The following is a 22794-nucleotide window of genomic DNA, read 5'->3' as shown; positions in this document are numbered from 1 at the left end:
ATAACCTAGTCCTCCTAGTTCATAGGTTCATAGGTAGATACTGGGCTATCTGCCCGAAGGCATATATTAGCCCAGCCACGTTGTGTGGTATTCACCACCCCTTTGGTTAGCTCCCTAGGCCCTTGATCTAGCAGCTAGTACCCTTGGCCCCTATCTAGTAGAGCTGTTGGTATGATCCCTGGTGTGAACTTTCTGTTACCCATCCACTCGTCAAGGTTCCTCTTGAAGAGTAATAGTGAAGGTCTCTGTCTTATGTAGATCGGGACCTTGTTCTGTAGCAAGGGAAGTCTTTGCGAAGGGAATCTATCCCTCCAGCATGTTCTATTCATTGTTGTCCTGAGGTTTATATCCCTAGAGCGTGTAGCTCAAGTGGATTTGGTTTTGCTAAGATGGAGCATGTTCAACAGTTCTGGGTTGGACATGGTATGTTAGACAGAGATCACCTCTGAGAAGGTGGTATGCAACAGAGAAAAGCCTTAGTTTTTTCAATCGTGCTGCATAGGGCAACTGTTTGAGGCCAGTAATCCTCTTAGTGAGGTACCTCTGTGGTCTCTCCAGCTGCTGGAGATACCTAGCCAGGTACATTCCAATTGGTGCATTGTACTCAATAATGGGTCTGATGAGTTTCTGCTGTAACCTTTCGAATGACAGCAATAATTGGCCAATAGATAGCGAGCAGGATACTATGTCATCGGACTTACTTAGGAACCACAAAATCAGCTGGTCCCTTTAGATAAAAGGAGATGAGGAGATCAGAGACAATCCACAGCAGAGACCAGCAGAGATACTTGGCAAAACAAATGAATAACAAATGTTAAATAAATAAAATAAAAAAATAACGGTTAAGTATTCCACAGGCAGGGAGCCAAGATGAAGAGGAGGTTTCATCACAGCCACAATTACAAGAACTTGATGGATGTTACTCTGTAAAGGACTCAGACTGCCTTTCTCATGTTAAAGTAGTTCATAACAATCTGCAGGATTTCAATGTTTATAATTTGTCTGCTAAAAATATTATTTCCGAATGTGCCAATGTTCTAGCAAAAAGTTTGACTTATGTGCCAGCTAGAAAGGCTAATATTGTAGACATCATTATGGACTTAAAATTATTAACTTGTAAATTAAATCTAGCCATGTGGTTTAAAAATGGTGGCATAACCAACAGCTATGATTGTATGTGTAGACCTAGTTGTTTTAACCCTCCTTTAAATTACAGTATTCAAGTGTTAGAACAACTGTGAGACTTAGATATTAGAAGCATCTCAAGTCAACCTTGCACTAATAGGTTTTACAGTATGTCGAGAGATGAAGTTAAACTATTGAAGGATGTAAGTGAAGATAAGAACATAAGAGTAATGAAGCCTGATAAGGGGAGCGGCCTTGTTATTATCAACCAAGAAGAATACCATAATCGTATGAATGCTGTATTGTTGAAGGATGCTTATACAGTGGTGTCTAGAAATTAAATTCATATTGGTTTCTCCAAAATTACAATGTCAATTGTTGAAAAGTGAATATGACTTCATGATTAATGAGAAGCCAGTAAATTTAGGGGTGTTTGGCATCCTTGAGATTCACAAGTGTATAGATAATCCTCCATTCAGGCCAATAGTTGACACAACTAGATCTGAGGCATTATATAGCTATGTTTGTGGATAACATTTTAAAGAAGGAACTAATTAACTTGCTATATCTATGTTAGGATTCGCGGCATTTTTGAGTCATGTTAATGAGCTCGTTTTTGTTTAGAAAATGATCTTTTTGTGATCATTGACGTTCAAAATTTCTATTCTGTTATACCTCAAGATGTGGGTTTGGAGTGGCTTGAAGAGAAGATGTTCAAACATGCTGTTGTAGTTCTGATGGAAACAATCTTAAAAATTAATTTCATATGTTCCGAAGGACAGTATTTCTAACAAGTTACCAGAATAGATATGGCTGCAGCGTGTGCCCCAATTTTGGCAAATTTGGTAACGGCACACTGGGAAACAGTTTATTTTCAACAGTATCTTTAAAAATTCCTTGAACCTCTAGAAAGAATTTTTGGATGATATATTCATTCTGTAGGTTGATACATATGACAAGTTATTGGAATTTTTTGAATATATCAACAGCTCAGTTGAATTCTTGAAGTGTGATAAAGAAAAATAGTATATTTAGATGCTGAATTTTCTAAGGACGTAGGCAATGGTAGATTTTGTTCTCATATTCACAGAAACTTACAGTTTCAAACTTGTACTTATGACAGTTGGCACCCATGGCACCAAAAAAGTCAGTGGTAAAGGGACAACTAGTCCGTGTAGCTAGAATGACCTCAGACTTGGATGGCTTTTACAAGGAATGTGAAATTGTGATCGATATGTTCAACAAGAGGGGTTATCCTACAAGCTTCACCAATGAAATAAGAGACAAAGTGGTTTATAAGAGGAGAAATGGTATATAGGTACCTATTTTAAATTCCTCAAATACTGATTGATTTTGGAATGGTCTGCAGGGGCCAAAAGTAGTAACGAGTTCAGAATTAGCAAATCATTCATAATGACATTTTCCTTAGTAAAGCAATAGCAGAGGTTTTAAATAAAAATTGGAACCTATTTAGATTGGAGGGTGGCACAATAAAAACCTTAGGGCAAAAAAACATGTATAACTTACAGAAAAGAGAAAGCATTTAAAGACTACTTGGAACAAATCAAATATGTCCACAATATTAACATAGTAGTAACTTGGGTATGAGTAAAGGTGACAGTTGCTCATAATGTTCACATATAATCACATCAGGCCATTTCAGTGTAAAAGGTCAGGAATACAAAAATAATAGCTTTTTCTTGTAATGCAAAACAAGTGGTTTACATAGCTTTATGTAATTTATGCCCTGCATTTTACATTAGGAAGACTTCCATAAAACTGAGGAAGCAAATTTATGAGCACATGTCATACATGAGGAAAGGGAGGACTACCAATGCTTTGTTTAAACATATTAATGAGTTCAACTCACACAAGCTTGCTTTTTTGGCAATACAGCAAGTAGTGAATGACCCTTGTAGCTTTATAATCAATGAACATCTAGATAAGTATAAATTAAAATGGAAATTTGATTAGATGACATGAATTTTCCTGGTCTGAATGATTACAGTTCCATTTATTCGCTTTTAAAATTGAAATAGTCTGATGCTTGAATATTTTGTAATTTTAATTGTAAGTAAGTATTGTGTTAATTGGTAAAAGTTTTGAAGTGGACTTGTCAGGTCACATGACTTTTTAGAGTCATTACTTAAGTGAGGTTTTTTAACTGAAATGTAGTTCTGAATAGGTTTCATTGGAAGTATTGGAACAAAAGTGCTCAACTATCATTAAAGTGTTAGTTTGTAAAGTGCCGTGGCCTGTTTCATTCGCTTAACTACCATTTTTGGTTTCATTATGAGGAACAGACCAAAGATATGCATGAAAACTCTGGACAGTCTGCAAAACTCTGGATAGGTGAGAGGTAGAGATTAGTGTTAGTAAGACAAGTTTTAGTATTACAGCTACTGCATCATGTTACGTGCAATTGGATGTTTTACCTGCCTCTAAGGTCCCATCAGCAATAAATAAAATAAAATGAAAAACAAATTACATTGAATTTCTGTGAATAGGAGCACTGCACATCTGCTCATGTCATAGCTAAATGTACCCTGCTAAGGTTGTCTCTGCAGTAGCTATCAAAAAGAGAGAGTGAGAGAGAAACACTGTAGAGATGGTGCCTCCATTTGTCTCCAAAAAAGTGAAGTGGCTCTTGAGCAATCAGATTTGTTCCTCTGACTTGGCCTACAGTATTTGTGATATTAGCTAAGGTTGGATAATTAGCATCTCAGATGGGAAATCTTTGCTAGCACTGTAGATGGCAATCTAGTTTTTATAAGCCAACAATTACTCACTTGCCTTCCTGTGGAAGCAGACATTGTAGGATGTCATTCATGACCTCTGTCTGTAATTAGGAGTTGGTGGGCTCTGAAGTAGGCAAAAGGAACAGGTACTTCAGTGGTACTGCAAATAAATTTTTACCAGCTGCCTATCAGGGTCAAACTTGCTTATGCTTGAATGACTTCTAAGCAGGATGACATAGGGATTCCCTTCAACTAGGTGAATTACCTGTTCCCCCATGTTCTTTTCCCATATCTCTCTCACTTTTAAGGTATTCTGTTACAGTATCTAGACAATCTGTCATACATGTATGACGGGACCCATTTTTTTCAGCATTAACTAGATATAAAGGTACGGCGATGACGCGGTGGTACGGCGGTAGCATTGTTACCTCACAGCAAGAGGTTCTCCCGTTCAATTCTTGGCTGGACTTGGGAGTGCCTTCTGTGTGGAGTCTACATGTTCTCCCCGCGGTTGGGTAGCGTTCGAAAGACATGCGTGCATAAATGGCGTGCCTTCGTTGAAGGTTGAGCATCGAGCTGGCATCTCGGCATTTCGTAAAAAATCTACTGCCAATCATTAGAAGACCAGAGTTCCGCTGTGGCGACCCCTTACCGGGAAAAGCCGAAAGACAAACAACAACAACCTAGATATAAAGTTTGGTAAGGTATGCCCAAACTTCTGTTTCTTGATAATTTTATTTGAATGTCAGTCCCCACCTTCAGGTGTGAGATGTTCAAGCCGTGGGTTTACGTTGTCATTAAACAGTAGGCTTCATGCTGTTCCACCTTAACTCTAAGAGCTACATTAAAATAAATGGATGAACGCAGAATTTGTTTTATTGTCCATCTTCTCTAAGAAGTGCTAGACATGCATACCAGCCTGCATCCTTTTCATCCTGAGGAAGGTCCTTCACAGAAGCCCATTTAAGTCCATGGGAGGGATGAAAAGGGAGCTCAAACTAACGGGGTTGGGTGTCAGTATTAGTCAGTTCACTGCCTCTAACATTAGAACACGACTGCCATGCTGGCCTATATTTTAGGATGTCCGTAGAAATATACATGCAGAACACCAGTGACAGAAAATCAGTTTACATGCTTCTAATTTCCCATCGACAGATACGAGTTCCTCCAGTTTTAACTGGAGAAATTGTTAGTCTGGAAAGTATGTGTTGATCAAAGTACTGCAAATAAATTTCTACCAGCTGCCTATCAGGTTTAAATGGATAACCTGCAAAGACAATATATACTTTTGCAGACACTAGGTGCAACAATTGTGTTGTCTAGCACCGACTGATAGACTGACTTAGCTTATTTACTTGGTAGTTGGTGCCACAGTACTATTAGTTTAATTTCTCTTATGCTTCCCTTATCTCACTCCTATTAGTTTAATTACTCTTATGCTTCTCTTATCTCACTCCTATTAGTTTAATTTCTCTTATGCTTCCCTTATCTCACTCCTATTAGTTTAATTACTCTTATGCTTCTCTTATCTCACTCCTATTAGTTTAATTTCTCTTATGCTTCCCTTATCTCACTCCTATTAGTTTAATTTCTCTTATGCTTCCCTTATCTCACTCCTATTAGTTTAATTACTCTTATGCTTCTCTTATCTCACTCCTATTAGTTTAATTTCTCTTATGCTTCCCTTATCTCACTCCTATTAGTTTAATTACTCTTATGCTTCTCTTATCTCACTCCTATTAGTTTAATTTCTCTTATGCTTCCCTTATCTCACTCCTATTAGTTTAATTTCTCTTATGCTTCCCTTATCTCACTCCTATTAGTTTAATTTCTCTTATGCTTCCCTTATCTCACTCCTATTAGTTTAATTTCTCTTATGCTTCCCTTATCTCACTCCTATTAGTTTAATTTCTCTTATGCTTCCCTTATCTCACTCCTATTAGTTTAATTTCTCTTATGCTTCCCTTATCTCACTCCTATTAGTTTGATTTCTCTTATGCTTCCCTTATCTCACTCCTATTAGTTTAATTTCTCTTATGCTTCCCTTATCTCACTCTCTCCAGTACAGCTCTTTTGAGTTTGTACCTTTAACTCCCAGTGGGTGTGGCTCTAGCATTTTAAAAAATGAAGTTATACCTTAGAGTTCTAACAAATATTCATATCTCTGGAACCATAAGTGTTACTAGAAATCTGTAAATGGCAAACTATTCAGGATAAGTTAATCTTTACATTAGTGGCATTCATTTAGTTCAATGCATTAGACTGGATTTTATAAGTCAAAATAAAGGCAAAGAATATTAACTTTGTAATGTATAAACAGCTTGTGTTATCTCATTAACCTCACAGTAAGACGCTATCCGGTTAGATTCTCAGCTAGAACGTCTTCTGCGTGGAGACATGCGTGAATGGGCGTACCTTTGTTGAAGGTTGTGCATCAGGGCTGGTAACTCGGCACATAAAAATCAACTACCAATCATTAGCGGACCGGAGTTCCGCTGTGGCGACCCCTAACCGGGAAAAGCCGAAAGACACAAGACAAATTATCTCATTAACCGTCCAAGCAAGACACATACTGTCAGCAAGATTTTCTTCATACAGCTGTAAGCCTTCATATGAGGCTACGCAGTTCTGTCTCTGTTACCTGAATGTTGAGATATTTAGAGAAATATGGAAATTACTACAAATACAAATAAACTACACAAATAAGATTTAATATCTCTTTAGCTGCATTAGACAATGCAATTGTATTTTTATTTTATTTATTTATTTTACATTTGTTGACCGGGCTAGTCCAACTGGATATATGTCCATTTTCAGTAGAGGCCCGGGGAGAAAAGCTCCATTAGTTGTACACTTTCACAAAAAGGCATAAAAGGTTACATGAGAAATATAGCAAGTAAAACAGATAAAAAATAAATTTGTAAATTTTTTTTTTTTAAACAAGGGTGATGGTAGAGAAAAGAGTTAGCATTAGTCTGGATTAGTGCAGGAGCAAAGCCAGTGTTTATTGAGATAAATTTTTAGTTGGTATTTGAAAAGTTGGAAAGAGGTTAAAGAAGTGATATCAGAGGGTAGAGGTAGGTATTTGCCATCATGTAGGCTTTAAGATGAAATCTTCTGATACTTTATATGTAGCATGGTTTTGGAATTATTAATGCAAATATGAACAAACAATATTTGACTCCTAGAGGCGTCAGTAGGTGTTATTTGCAGAAACGCCTGGAGGCGCACTTGGCTATAATGAATCCTCATTAGAAATTTTAACTTCTACTTGATGCTTTGTGTGATATTAAATCTTGAATTCTTGCACCTGAACATTTAATACATTAAGATAAATTAAGTAACATGTCTGTCCTTACAGTTCCTTCAAGAATAACTTAAAAAGTTTGCTTCGTTTTTATCTTTGTCGATGCATGCATTAACTTTTAACCTTATGTTTTTGCATAAAAAGGTAATGTACATGATTTTACACTTGCATTAACTTCATAGAGATAGAAAAAATGGAATTATCATTACATCTATGCTCAGAATGTCACAGACACTAATTTAAATCAACATTAACGTCTGCACAGTTGACACATGAACATCACCTTGTTTAGCGCTCTCAGAAAGAAGTGATGGCAGACACCTGCTTCATAACAGAGAGCAAGATTTAACAGAAAATAAGAAAATATATCTTTCATCCTAAGTACCAAGGGTGAGTAAAGTGATCCAACGTATAAAAGATCAGACAGGAAATTATTCGCTGAGCATTGAAAGGGTTACAGCAGTAAAGGTGGGTTGCAGTAAGGATAGGTGGGGTAGGATAGAAAACTTCAGTTGGCTATGTCACATGTATTTAATTACTGGCAAAATGGTCAGTGATGGACTATTCATAAGATTTTTTGAAAACAGCATTGCTAAAACAGATGAAAGAAATGCAGAGGTCAGAAGCATGGAGTAGGATTCGAAAGCCCTTGCTTTAAGCTGCTCAAAGGTTCTCTGGTACAATTCATAGCTGCAAAGTAGCTTACATCCTGGTAGCTTCACTTCTCTTTATTTATTTACATTTGGAAATCATTACATAGCTCATTCTCAGTGAACCAGACAGAGGAAAAGATAAGCAAGCAATCAATCAATCAAATACAAGTAAATAAATAGAAACATGCATGCATCAGATAATGGCTTCATTTTTTTTTCTTTTTTTGCTGTTCTGCACCGACTATCACCCCCCCCCCCCCTACACACACACAAACACACACACAGACATGCGTCCATCTTCCTCATTATCTTTGTTTTCTGGCACTGGAAAAGGAATTTACTTTTTTACCATGTTCCCCTGCTTGGACCCCTTTGAGATACAACCGGCCTTCAACACATTCCGTCTTTCTCCCTTATCCTGTGCTATATGTATAAAGTGACAGCTCTCTAACTTGTTTTTCATAAAGCATCTAGCACATTCCTTGTGTTTTAGTAATATTTTAGGGAAAAAAAAACTTCATTAAAAGTACACCAGTCAGGCACATGGGCAATACTAGGGTGTTGAATGTAATTTTCATAGACTGAGGCTATGTCACCATACAGCAGATTAACACTATAATGCCAGCCTGGAAACCTACAAATAACTTTAATATGGAGAATAATAATGTAAGAAACCAGTGAAGGAAAGGGCTAGAGAGTCAGTTCTTGCTTGTGAGGCGCATGTTTTCCTCACTGTGAAACAACCAGTTTTTACAAGAGCGTAAGTGAGACACTGTGAGATGTAGGTAATGATATCACGGCCGAGTTATTACTGTCGGCCTACAGGACTGCTAAATTATCTCATTTTACATGTCCTTGAGGCGAAGGAGCAGCTGCTCTTTGCAACAAGTATAAACTGATTCATTTTAACCTGATTGTACATAACTTGATGACAAACCAAGGTCACATAAAACAGATTGCTACAACATTAGAGCAGATGTTTTGCATCACTCTTGTTCATCATTGTTACCATATTATACCAGTTTACGTGTCTCATTGTTTTATTTTTCTGTGTGCTGAAGTAATGAATCTGATAGTGAGTGTTACAAATGGTTTGTAGTTGTTAACTAAAATATCCCCAGCCCTGAAATCTTCCATGGAAAGACAGTATACTGGGGATAGTGCAGTAAAAGGTCCTTGGTCTGAACAATGAATTGTATATTCTGTGTATTCCTAGATTTTCAGTAAAACGCTTACTATGTGGGAAAAGGTAGATTCGTCTACATGCAGTGTAGATGCTGTTTTAATGAGCACCTCATTTCATTTTAAAATTAAATTACACACACACACACACACACACACACACACACACACACACACACACACACACACACACACACACACACTCACACCCTTCTCTCTCTCTGTAAATATATATATATATATATATATATATATATATATATATATATATATATATATATATATATATATATAGATATATATATAAAGAGAGAGAGAGAGAGGTCCATAGGCCGTTGCTAGGCTAATGGCCCTATGACCTTTACAAGTCTAGCCATGTTATTCCCATGTTCCCTAATTGATCTTAGTTAAATGGTTGTTATTTACAGAGTGAGTCTACGATCAGCACCGACTGCCCCTGTCCATGAGGGATATGGCTGCCACCCCTGGGATGAATTTATGGTCTCCCATCCAATTGTCTAGGTTGCTCTTGAATAGGGTCATTCAGGAGCTCTGTTTCATGTGAATTGGGAGTTTATTCCAGAGAAGCGGCAATCTCTGTGAGATACACCTGTCTCTCCAGCATGTTCTGTTAATGTCACAGGCTAGGTTGAGATCCCTGGAGAGAGTGACTCTTGTCCCATTTGATTTGTAGATGTGCAGCATTTCCATTAGGGCCGGGTCAGAGACTGCTCTTTAGGGCAGGCACAAGTCACCTCTCAGCAGTCATTAGGATACAGAGTATAGTGACAGGGCTTTCAGTCTTTCCATGAAGGTCCTGTTTTGGAGGCCCTGAATTTTCTTGGTGAGAAACATCTGTGATCTCTCCAGCTACTGCAGGTGTCTGGTAAAGTACATGCAAAAGGGAGTGTTGTACTCTATTAGTGGTCTGATGAGGGTCGAGTACAGAGGCGTTATAACATCCTTTGTCTTGGATGTGATACCCTTACTTATGAGATGTGCAATGCAAAAGGGTCTCCTTACCCCTGTGGATGCATGGTGATCAAAGTTTAGATTGCTATCAACCTGTGTTCCCAAATCCTGCACCACTGGGTGAGAGCTTAGGGGGGTGCTATAAATATTGTAATTTGGAGGGACTTCTTGTTTGCCAAAGGGGATAATAACGCACTTTTCTGTATTTAATTCTAGTCTGTGGCTTTGGCACCAATCATTTGTCTGTATTAGTCCCTTTTTAAAATGTTAACATTGTTTGGGGTCTCAATGATTGTGCCCAGTTTGCAGTCATCAGTGAACTTAGTAAGCCACAGGCCATCTACTTTCACCTGGACTTCTGAGCAATAGATTCTAAACAGTAGAAAGCCCAGCACAGATCCTTGTGGCATGACACTGGTAACTGGTCTACTGGTAGAGCTGGAGTCCCCAACTTTGACAGTATGTATTCTGTCAGTGAGCCAATTGGCTACCCATCTAGTGATGTATGGGTTAATCTACAGATCTTTTGGGTTTCTAATACCATGATGGGAATGTACCCCCATTCCTAAGTCAAAGTACGAATAAAGTTCATGAAATTAGTACTGTTTCAATCTTTGATGTCAGCCAGAAGTGCTCTTCACAGCATCTGCAAAGTGCCCAGTAATGATTCCTTCTGCAATTTATATGGAGTTACATATATTGGTAACATATCTAAATACAATTGTAGATTCTTTTTTATAAGACCCGTTGCTCCTACTAATATTGGAACTGTCTGGGTATCTTTCTTCCACATTGCTCTCATTTCTGCCTGTAAATCTTGATATTTTATGACTTTGTGTCTGTCTGTACACAAGACACTGTAGTCACTGGGTGTATTGATTTCAATGATCAATGCTACTTTTGTCTTCTTTTTATGTGCCACTATATCTGGTTTTCTCGCATCTGTCTTTTGAACTGTTAGTAATGGGTTATCCCATGTGATGTAGAGTTCATTATTTTCTATGATGCCTTGTGGCTCATGTTTCTAGTGATTTTCAGCTACTTCAATATTATGTTTGCACAATCCCCACTGCAACAGTCTTGCCACATTATTATGTCTTTCAGTACACAATCCTTCTGCCATTAGTATGTCACAACCAGCAACAAGGTGTGCAACTGTTTCCAATTCTGTTTCTCCCACATGTTCAATGGACTTTGTAAACCAACGTGTACATAGCCCACTATCTTGGGCCTTCAATATTAACCTTTCATCTTTTGGTTTAAATTCACCTCTCCTTACCCATTTCTGCATTCGATCCTGATCAACCTGAGGTTCTTCCAGAAGTTCTCTATACTTGCAACTATATTTATGCATTTTCCCCATTTCTTGCCTTCTCAGCTGATCCTTCACTTTATATTCTTTCTTTTGTTATTTGGCACATTCAGTTGCTGTCTTATTTTTATCTACTTCTGGTTTGACTTCCATTCCTGCTTGACGTCGATATGCTTCTGCTAGACTAAGTAGGGAAGTCATCTTAGATTTATTCTCCTCATGTTTCAAAACTTTCACTACATTTGGGTCTTGTGAGGTCAGCAAATATGTGTGCAGTCTCATGATTGCAGATTTATACATGTAATCAATTTCAAGGAGGCCCATTCCTCCTACGGAACAGGAGATATATAATATTGGTATACATGATTTTTATAAATCACTTGGTAAGCATGAAGCATCCTTCTTGTTTACCCGTTTAATCTATCCAACACATTTTGGGGCCAGTCAATCACTCCAAAACTGTAAGTTAGGACAGGAAGTGCAAACTGGTTTATAGTTTGAAGTTTGTTCTTAGATGTCAATGCTGTTTTCAGGTTTAATTTAAGTCTTCTAAAATATTACTTACTAAGTTTTATTCACATTCATTCATGTTTTATTGTTGATCCTTCATCAATTCCAAAATATTTATACACTTTCTCTTGCTCAAGTTCTTTTATATCACATTATTGTCCCAAACTGATGTTTTCTTGGTGCTGCAGTTTTCCTGCTTTAAAGGTTGCTTTTGCACATTTATCAAGACCAAATGACATTCTTATATCATCTGAAAAAGTTTTGACTACTTTCAGTTGTGCTTTCAATTCCTCATCTGATGACCTATACAGTTTTAAATCAGCGACAAAGAAAAGATGAGAGGTCTTTACACTTTGTTATTTTCTAGGAGCCAAATTATAGCCATGGCCTAATCTTTTAAGTAGATAGCTTAATGGGTTAAAGACAAGACAGAATAGCACCCTGGAATATCCCCCTTTGAATTTTTATCCCTGGAATAATAATTTGCCCTTTATCATGGCTTAATTGCAAAGTGGTCTGCCACTGTTTCATGGTCACTGCAATGCAGTTGATCAGTGTAGAGTGTATCTTATACATTTTTAAGCACTCTTTTATTCATGAATGTGGGATACTATCAAATGTTTTTGTAGTCAATCCATGCTATATTTAGATTATTCCTTCTTTTACAGTTATCCATTATGATTTTATTTAGCAACATGTTCCATATGACTTTCTTATACTACCCTTTTGTTCTGTTGCCATGACTGAATTTTCTTCTAAATGACTATAAACTCTGTCGGCATAAATTCTGGTGTATTGTTTATACATCATTGGAAGGCAAGTTATTGGTCTATAATTTTTAGGATACCTTGCAGGCAGGGCCGGTGTTAGCATTGTGGGGGGCCCCCAGCAAATGTCAAGTTGGGGGCCCCCTTGGCATTTCCAGTGTAAATATCACGCGGTCACTGCCACCTTTCCTAAGCAACTTTTTAGTTCATGCTGCAGGCTTTTAGGAGTAGTACACACAGTCTGACATGTAGCTACAATGCTCTTGCATTACAACAGGTCACTGTACTACACTATGTTGGCCCATCTCACAAAGGGACATTCACAGTTACTGGCATAAAGTTGCAACAATGATACATCACAGCAACTCTGTGTAACTGTCTGGACTTGGATAAAATGGCACCCTAGGCCTACTGTTTCAGACCCCCCTCCCCACACCCTCCAGTCCTCTCCTCTGTCTCCCACCATGTTGGGCTCCTCATATGATGCACATTACTTTTTTTCTTTCTTTTCTTACATTTTGCCTTATTCTTTAGCTTTTTCAAGACAACATAACTTTTTCTGAAGCACATTTTTATTTTTTTTCCTTTTTACACAACCTTTTCATCCAATGATGGCATAAACAGAAATTATGATCAAAGAAAGAAATTCAGTGTTTTTGTTCAGCTTTAGTTTTCCTGGCATCCTTTCAACAGATCTTTCCTAACCAAGACCATAGTAGTAATACTTTAGGAAATAACGCAAAAAAGCCAGGGTCCAAGAAGCCACAGGGTTGTAGATGCTCTGGGATGCACTTTCGAGCATTTCCCAACCTTTTAATCCAATGGTGGCCTAAACAAAAATCATGAGTGAGAAAGAATTTCAGTTTTTTTTTTATTTCTTTTTTATCTTTAAAGGAAGGTATTAAGCTGTGCCGAAGGCTAAATGTTCAATGCCGAAAAAATAGCAGCTCACAATAAACTAACAAGCCAATTGTTGTAAGGATACACAGGTTTATCCCACAATACTGCATGCCTCCATAACCTCCCCCCAAAAAATACAGTCACTGCCTACTGGGTATCCCACTGGTGCTAGATTGCTATAAAAGCAGAGGTACAAATTGCCACAGTCATGTATTTTAAGAGACTGCTGACATACATATACATAGCATGCCTGCTCACTCCTCACCCATAGCCCCCAAAGGCAGCCACCAGTATACATGCCTGATGTATGATTGTGGGGAAAGTGAAAAAAATGATCACAGTAATGTATTCTACACTGCTGCTCCTAGACAGTACACTGCCGCTCCAGAGGTTGCAGTAACCTTTTTTGTACACCTGTGAGGTCTGTTAGAAAAGTAAAACAAACAATAACCACACTGTCCTAAGGCCATACATAAGCTATACTGACCTCCTGTGTACAACTCGAAGGTTTGACTGAAGTAATAGCCACACAACCCCATAACCTACAGTAGTTTTCTGTACAAACACACATATCTAAGCAGGGCTAATTTTAGAATGAGTGTAGGTGAAAGCAGCAGTGGCCATTATTAGCGTTATCCTAACAGGGGTCATATCACAGTCCTGTTCAAGTTAAAGAGCGTAATCAGAAAATTAATACATTTTTTCTCCTCATTTTTCCACAACCAACAACACCTTTTGTGGGGCCCCCACATTGTCAAGGGTAATTACGGAAGCCTCCTGTATCCATTTATACAGTCTAGAGAGTATGGGCCACCAGAATCCTAGAAGATCTAAGTGTCTGAATGTTTTGTAATGTATTTTATGCCTTACTTTTGAAATATAATTACTTGTTAACTGTATTTTTTTTACTGATACCCAGAAGAATAACGTATGTTTTCCTAGCATTACTTGGTGTGTGCACAGATAAAAATCAGTGATTTTTGTTTTACAAACACACACAAGCATAAGCAGAGCAATATTAGTCTCGTACTTATTTCAGCAAATAGTAATACGTCGTGCAACACTGACACTGCCACACCAGATCACTGAGTGCAGCAAGGGTAAGTCATTTCTATTTACCTCATTGAGGAGCTCATTTGTAAAAAGTTCGATATGCTGGTAAATCATTCAGAATTACAGTCAATAAATCCAGACAACAGAGTTTTATACTTCTTGTCCAAAAAATGCATGTTGCTGCAATATCTGTTATTATATTAACTTTTTAAAGTGAATTAGAGTAATATTTAAAGTGTGTTGTTTATTTTGAGACTTTATTCTACTATTATTTTTGGCATTGAGCTGAATTCTTCAGCAAAAAAGTTGAGAGTTATAGAATCGTGTGTTCTGCCAGTATTTATAAAACACCCTGAAAGGGAAAACCATCCCTGAAGATTGGAAGCATCAGCTCTTCTTGTAATGCAAGGTTTGCACTTGAGATTGGTTACTCTGGGCTACTGATCTCTCTAGTGCTTACCTTGGTCAGTCTGGGCTGCTGATCTCTCTAGCGCTTACCTTGGTCACTCTGGGCTGCTGATCTCTCTAGTGCTTACCTTGGTCACTCTGGGCTGCTGATCTCTCTAGTGCTTACCTTGGTCACTCTGGGGTGCTGATCTCCCTAGTGCTTACCTTGGTCACTCTGGGCTGCTGATCTGTCTAGTGCTTACCTTGGTCACTCTGGGCTTCTGATCTCTCTAGTGCTTACCTTGATCACTCTGGGCTGCTGATCTCTCTAGTGCTTACCTTGGTCACTCTGGACTGTTGATTGCTATAGTGATTACCTTGGTCAGTCTGGGCTGCTGATCTCTCTAGTGCTTACCTTGGTCACTCTGGGCTGCTGATCTCTCTAGTGCTTACCTTGGTCACTCTGGGGTGCTGATCTCCCTAGTGTTTACCTTGGTCACTCTGGGCTACTGATCTCTCTAGTGCTTGCCTTGGTCACTCTGGGCTGCTGATCTCCCTAGTGCTTACCTTGGTCACTCTGGGCTGCTGATCTCTCTAGTGCTTACCTTGGTCACTCTGGGCTTCTGATCTCTCTAGTGCTTACCTTGATCACTCTGGGCTGCTGATCTCTCTAGTGCTTACCTTGGTCACTCTGGACTGTTGATTGCTATAGTGATTACCTTGGTCACTCTGGACTGCTGATCTCTCTAGTGCTTACCTTGGTCACTCTGGGCTGCTGATCTTTCTAGTGCTTACCTTGGTCAGTCTGGGCTGTTGATTGCTATAGTGATTACCTTGGTCACACCAGGCTGCTGATCTCTCTAGCGCTTACCTTGGTCACTCTGGGCTGCTGATCTCCCTAGTGCTTACCTTGGTTACTCTGGGCTGCTGATCTCTCTAGTGCTTACCTTGGTCATGTTCATTATCAGCTTTACCATAAAAGGGTCATATCACAGCCATGTTCAGGTTAAGTAGCGTAATCATGAAATTAATACATTTTGACTCCTCATTTTTCCACAACCAGCAGCAGCTTTTGTGGGTCCCCCAAACAGTCAAGGAGGATTAAATACCCCTGTAGCCATGGGTATTGCAGATACCTAATGCTGGCTTTGCTAGTTTTACTGGAGATAATGTCTACCAGTAGGGTTTGTGGCACTACGTCAGTGATAAAATATTTAATTGAATTTTTAAGCCTCTTACTTGATGAAACAATGTTATTATCACCAGAGATGTCTTTGAATTTTAAAGGAGATGCAAATAAGAGTTATTATTCACCTGATTTCTTAAATATACAAGACTGCTGTACTAGCTTTTGCTGGTTTGACAGACATGTTACAAACTATCATGATAACATAACTTGCTGTGGTTGGGGGGGCCCCCAGGAAAAGGGGGCCCCCAGCAACCGCAGGATTAGCTATTGACTATAGCTGGCTATACTTGGAGGTTCATTTTTAAGTAGTAGCATTGTTTTTCCTGTTGTTAACCAGGTTGGCCTCTGTTCAGGGTGTGCATATAAATAGTTCTTACTCATGGCTAAATCTTCGTGCAAAGATGTTAATACTTTTAGCCAGAAATTAGGTACTGCATCTGGGCCTGGGGTTTTCCAGTTGGAGGTTTTTTTTAACTTTATCTCAATCTCTCTGGCCATTACTTCATCCCATTTCATATCCTGTACCTTTGAACTTCTTATTCTTTCTTTTACTTCTATCCATTTAGCATATTTGTTATGTTCCACAGGATCTTCATAGATACTTCTCCAAAATGTATCTATTTCTTCTTTTTTGGGTGGTCTTTCAGTTCCTTTTGCCTTGTTTCCCATTTCTCTATAGAACTTTTTCAGGTCATCAATAAATTGTTTATTCCATACTTTTCCTTTATATTTATCTATCTTCTAAGTTTTTCTGCCTGTGTTGAGATTTTTAGTTTATTATTTGCAATAGTGCAAGATTCATTACTGCAAGATAGATCCTGATCCATTATAACACTGTGCACTGCTTTTATCACGTCTCTTCCTGAGTATTTTTGTAGGTCTGTTCCCTCTTTATACTCTTCTAACAGTGGCACTTCTTGTCTTAATTGCTTTATAGTTTTCTCTATTCGATACTTCCATGATGGTAATTGATTTCTCCCCTTCCTTTCACTCACTACCCTGTGTTCGTGTTGGAATTTTATTGGTTATTAATTTAGCTGCACAGTAATATATCGTGTTTACTTCTGGTATATCACATGGATCACTATGGCCATCCTAAGTTTTGTGTTCATTTGTTTTATCAAATTTCTGACGTTTTGGGTTTTATTGACCTTCTGCAGTCCATTTCTTTCATTGATCTTAATATATCTATTTCTATTAAATTAAGCAACTCTTCTCTTAGCTCATTTTCTTCTAAACTGAGGGCACATTTTTGTTCTTCATTTCCTGTGAGCATTCTATAGTGAGTTCTATAGCATCTTTCTGTGGAACAGTCTCTTCAGTTTTATCCTGTGTCATTCCGATGCTCTGTCATATGGGAACTCACTGGCCTAACACTACTCAACACTGACTGCATCAGAGTTGACATAGTTTCCTGTTTCTTCCCTTGCTGTCCAGCTTCAAGTGAACATTTATTCTGGTTTCCTGTGGAAGGCTCCAAAGTATCTTCATATGGCAACTGACCAGTTGCTTCCTGTTCCACTGTTTTTCCTTCATTTGGATGTCTATTGCTCTATCCTGCCGTGGTGCTTTCTGATTTAGATTTTCTGCACTGAATCCTTCACTTTGCAGGTACTCCATAACCTCAGTTTCTGTTTCTTTAACTTCTCCATTACTAATCTCCTTTTCTAATTTTCCTCTTTGTCTTCTTATTTTTTGTATTGCAAAGTTTTCCATGTCCAGATTCCTTTGTCTGTATTACTCTTCAAATACCTTCTGTGCTGCTCTTTTTGTATTGATTAGTTCTGCTTTCTCCTTTGCATAGATATCACACCATATTAAATCTCTTTTTCTTTCCTGTGTCCATATTTCTTCTTCAGATGTCTCCCGATCTTCCTATTTCTCCTTACTTTGGGGACTTGTTCCATCATACTGTGATGTAACCTGTGTTAGACCTTCTACACCAAATCCTTCACTTCGCAGACATTCCATAACTTCAGCTTCTATTTTTTAACTTCTACTTTACTAATGTTCTTTTCTAAATTCCTTCTTTGTAATAGTTTTTATTGTGAAATTTTCCATGTCTGGATGCCTTTGCCTGCCTTTATTTCTCTTTAAATATCTTTGGGGCTGCCTTTTTTGTATTGATTAATTTGGCTTTCGACTTTGCATAAATATTGCACCATATCAAATCTCTCTTTTTTCCCATGTCCATATTTCTTTTATATACTTTTCAAAAATCTTTAGGTTTTGTTTATATTTTTGCACTTCCTCAGATGCTTCTTTTTCCAAAAAGATCAAAGTTTCTTGGTCTATATAATGTTTTTCGCAAATGTGTTGTATTAATGAACACAAATTTTTATTTGCAGCTTCTGACAGTTTTTCTTGTGGAAGTATTTTTCTTTCCTCTAATTTCTCTCAATCTTTTTGTATATCTTGTGTGTGGAAATTCTGGGCTTTTTGTATAATAGTAATAAAACATAATTTCTTTCTTACCCTCAATAGTGTACTCTATCATCTTTATGGCTCTTCTTTGGCCTATCATTTTTTGAGATTTTTGTGGACTGATACTTCCTTCTACAACAGGAGGGCCATCCTCACCTGTGGCCTGTCCTAGCCCCATTTTATGAATGCTTCTGTATTTTCAGGATTCTACATTGTCATTTTTTTCCTGTCCTGGCACCAGTGCGCCTACCAGGATTGGGCACATTTTTATCCTGGGTCTAGTGCACCCAGCTATCTTTTTAAATTTTTGACCTACTTCTGTTCATGATAGATGCTATATAAAATACAGTGTTATATCAGTGTTGTCTTGGTGAGATTTTGCGAAAAACAGGCTCCACCTCATGAAGGTACTCACTAAGACTTGAGGATATATTCAGTTTCAACAATACTACTCTCCTTTGCTTGCTGACTTATCTTTTCTCCATTTGGACCCCTCTGGTTAATCTCCAGCTGGGAGAGTTTCTCAATGATACCTGAGAGGGGGAATTGTGTCAAAAGCATTGGCTAAGTCAAGATAGGCAGTATGTACTGTTTTGCCTTCATCCAGAGCTTTGGTGACATTCTCAAAAAATGTTCACCAGGTTCAGTAAGCATGATCTACCCTTAACAAAGCCAAACTGGTTTGGGTCAAGAGTTTGAAGGTCACCTATGTCCTAGTTGATAAGGTCCATGATGATTCTTTCCATGGTCTTTCAGATAAGGCTGGTTAGGCTTATGGGTCTATACTTCCCAGGGTTGGTTGATGGACCCCCTTTGTGCAAGGAGTTTACTGTTGCTGTTCTCCACTCTGCTGGAACAAAGCCAGTGCTCAGGCTGAGGTTAAAGAGTGTGCCAAGTGGTTCCACTAGGTCTTGTTTTAGATTGTTTAGTAAGCAGCCTGGGATATTATCTGGTCCCAAAGAGGCCATGTTTTTGGCTTTGTAGAGTGCGGATATGACCTGCTCTTTGTGGATACTAGGTAGAAGACTGGTGCCAGGTATGCTTTGGGGTATGGCTGGTGGGGACAGAAGGGGTGAAGTTTGCACCAAATCTGTCAGCTAGCAGGTTGGCATTTTCTTCAGGTTCAGTATGAGTTTACAGTCCACTATAAGTTTGGCACATAGTTGGGTGTTCCCTTTTAGATTCAGACATAGCTAAAGAATGCCTTATGATTATCCTTAACTAGGGATGCTAATTTAGCTTTGTACCTAGTTTTAAAGGACATATATCTGTCCTATTTAAAGATATCTGATTTTCTTGTTCAAGCTGTGGAGGATATTCTTCTTCTGCTGAGTAAGTTCCCACTTGTTCTTAGCATCAGTTGCTTCCTTTTGTTATATAACCTGCTTATACTTGAGGTCCACCTGGGTGGTTTGTTTTTTCAAGAGGATTTGATTTTGATCTGGTCAGGTACAGCCAAGTCTATACAGTTCTTTAGGTGGTTACACAGGGAATTTGTGCACTCCTCTGCATAGGAGTTATTGTTGGCTGTGTTAGCGGGGGATTTGAAACTTTTTGTACCATTGCATAATAGGATATAGTTTGCTTTGGAGAAATTTTTCAGTTTTCTTTGCTCCTGTGGGGGTGTCAAGTCTGTTTGTTACTTTGAATGAGACAGATTTATGGTCTAAACTTACCAGGGAGGTTAACACACAGAAGGTAGTACAGTGACCCCCCCCCCATGTTGGTGAGTACTACGTCTAGGACATTTGATCCCTTGTGGGGGTGCAGACTATCTGTTCAATGGCATTTGTATTGACAAAGTCCAGAAACCTCAGGGTGAGAATGTTTGTGCTCATGTATATTGCCCAATCAATGGAAGGATAGTAGAAATCTTCCATGACCAAAGTGTTTGGCTATATAGTGAGTGAATCTGGTAAGTCCAGGTAGGTAGTGTCCTTCTCTTGATTCATGGTGGGGGACTTGTAGCTAGCAATGATGTGATAAGGTGTTTACCTATGGTTAGTTGGACCTGGACTAGCTCAAGAGAGTGATACTGTTTAACTATTTTCAAGGTGTATTTGGCTTTAATGAAGATGGATACACCTTTACCTTTGGTTCTTTCACAATTGATTTGGGGACAGAATGTGTAGAAGGCAAGTCTTTCACAACCAGGGTGCTTTCTGTGGCCTTGAACCATGACTCAGTGACTCCACAGAAATCAGCATCTTCCAAGATGAGGAGTGTTTCCAGGGAATGCAGTTTCCTGTTTAGGCTCCTAGCATTAAGCAGTATAACCTTGACTTTGTCTCCAGTGGATTTTTTTTATGTCGGAAATTTTGTTGTTTTGACATTGCCAAAATGGAACTATGGGGAAGGCAAATGCCTTTGACAGTATCTGAAAGCATAGAGGAGACAGGTAAAGACTATCTTTGAAAAAGCAGTGTGACCTGTCAGCCATGTCTTCCCAAGCTGACAGATATTTGATCCCCCTGGACTGGCACCAGAAGCTAAGCCAATTGTTGAAGTCAATCATTTTTTGTGTATATTGCGGCAACGTCCTGAGTGAAGGTAGAAAGCTGCTTAGGGCTAGGGACATACGTGCTCGCAACACATAATCTGAGAGTTCAGTCATGTCTCTGTTCATACAGTCATTTACCCCAGCATGCACTATGATATAGTTATAATGGCATGATTTGACACATCCTGGCACTTGACAGGCAGCTGACACTGACCTTCTCCTTGTCCTGCCTGGTGAGGGGGACATTTGTGTGTCTCACTATGGAGTCGCCTATGACCGGGACATTTGGTTTTGAGGTGTTTTGTCTTATGAGCTTATTTGCTGAGACACTGGTGTGTGTTATTATGTGCAGTAGATTCTATTTGCTTTGCAGTGTGTGCAAGTGGTTTGTGCTTGGGAGGTCTCTGATCTTTTCGTAGGCTACTATTGAGTACCTCCGCATATGTGAGTTTATGTGCTGTGACCTTGTTTTGTGTGAGAGGTGATGTGTGTATACTGACAACCTGTTTGATTTCCAGTTTGTTGTTATGTGAGATAACTGATTCCAAATTCATAGTGTAATTACATCTCTCACATATTGTATTTGTTTGTTTTAGGAGTAAGTGGTTGTCAGTATACATGAGGCAATTACTACATTGCCTCAGGGTGCCCATGTCAATCAGGCAAGCCGGAGAAATGGTTGGACACTGACTGTCCATTTTGGCAGATTTTTACTGTAACTACTTTTAGGAAGTGTGTTGTTTGATCAGATTTGGCTCTAGGATTAACAAAGGGGCTTATTCTATTGAAGGATAGTGGTGAAATCTATGGCAGTGTTTCTCAGTGTGCAACTGAGTTTCCCGCAATGCAATAGGGAAGATTGGGAGGCTTCACTAACAGATATCTAAGAGAAAATTGTCTTTCAAGGTGTTTGTATCTATACAGGGCACTGCTGAACCGTGTTGCACTGTGCGCAGCTTTGCACAAGCACAAGGCTTAAATACAGGTGAACTTAAACACTTTTAAGCTAAAGTGCCAATGGAAAAGCAGACAGTGAGCTTTCCTCCAGTCATCTCCAGCTAAACTACCAATGGAAAAGCAGACAGTGAGCTTTCCTCCAGTCATCTCCAGCTAAACTACCAATGGAAAAGCAGACAGTGAGCTTTCCTCCAGTAATCTCCAGCTAAACTACCAATAGGAAAGCACACAGTGAGCTTTCCTCCAGTAATCTCCAACTCAGATGAGGCACAGACTACACACTTCTGCCACAAGGGTGCAGACAGGGCCCGTCTAATGTAAGATGGCTGAATAGTGCTCAAGTGTAACAATACTGTCTAGATTCAGCAGGTCTGAATCTAGTCTATGCTATACACTAGCTAGTTAAAGCAACATAACAGCTTTTTTAAAGTGCAGAAAAATACAGTAAAAAATCAGCAAAATAATAAAATACTGTCAGCAAAGTACAGAGGAAACTCACAAGGTACTTATTTTTTGATTTTATCAGTGTATGCTTTGGAATTCAGCAGAATCTCTCCAGACCTGTGACAAAAGTCTATACATATATATATATATATATATATATATATATATATATATATTTAGGACTTTTGATCGAAAGATCAAAAGTCCAAATCCATTACCACCGAACACACTTTAATGAAAACACTTTCATCAAAAAAGCGCTTTTGTTAAAGTATGTTAAAAAACCCCCCTCAAAATCTACTTGATCCCTGCACCCCCTGATGTGGGGGACAAGCCCCCCCCACACCCCCCTACTTTAATATTCTCACTCTGAA

Source organism: Protopterus annectens, chromosome 4.part0 (genome assembly GCF_019279795.1).
Source record: "Protopterus annectens isolate FY-2018-M chromosome 4.part0, PAN1.0, whole genome shotgun sequence".
In the NCBI taxonomy this organism is placed as follows: domain Eukaryota; kingdom Metazoa; phylum Chordata; order Ceratodontiformes; family Protopteridae; genus Protopterus; species Protopterus annectens.
This window is presented reverse-complemented; position numbering follows the sequence as displayed.